The following is a 550-nucleotide window of genomic DNA, read 5'->3' on the forward strand; positions in this document are numbered from 1 at the left end:
AGCTTTGAAAATATTAAATGTTACCTATTAGTCTTAAATCCTCAAAGTGAGCTCACCCTTTTCAACATCAATCAAAACTCTAGCAGTTGCTAAGAATGGCCTCCCAAGGATGATTGGAATTTGTCTATCTTCTCCCATGTCAAGAATTATAAAATCAACAGAAAAAATAAATGTATCTACCTTGACAAGAACATCTTCAATAATTCCCTTTAGGTACACATAATAGTGATTAGCCAATTGCAAAGTAATAGAAGTGGGTTTGCATTCCCCTAAACCAAGTTTCTTAAAAATTAACTAAGGCATTAAATTGACACTTGCACCTAAATCACTCAAAGCTTTTGCAAAATGTAAATTACCAATAGTGCAAGGGATTGTGAAACTACCTAGATCTTTGAGTTTTGCTAGCAGTTTATTTTGGAGAATTGCACTGCAGTTTTCTATAAAGGAGATAGTTTCAAACTCGCCTAGCATTCTTTTTTTGGAGAGGATGCCCTTGAAGAACTTGACATAGCTGGCATTTGTTCCAAAGCTTCAACAAAAAGAATATTTA

This window comes from Theobroma umbraticum, unplaced genomic scaffold (genome assembly GCF_002168275.2).
Source record: "Theobroma umbraticum cultivar Fairchild unplaced genomic scaffold, ASM216827v3 scaffold_55.0, whole genome shotgun sequence".
NCBI lineage: Eukaryota > Viridiplantae > Streptophyta > Magnoliopsida > Malvales > Malvaceae > Theobroma > Theobroma umbraticum.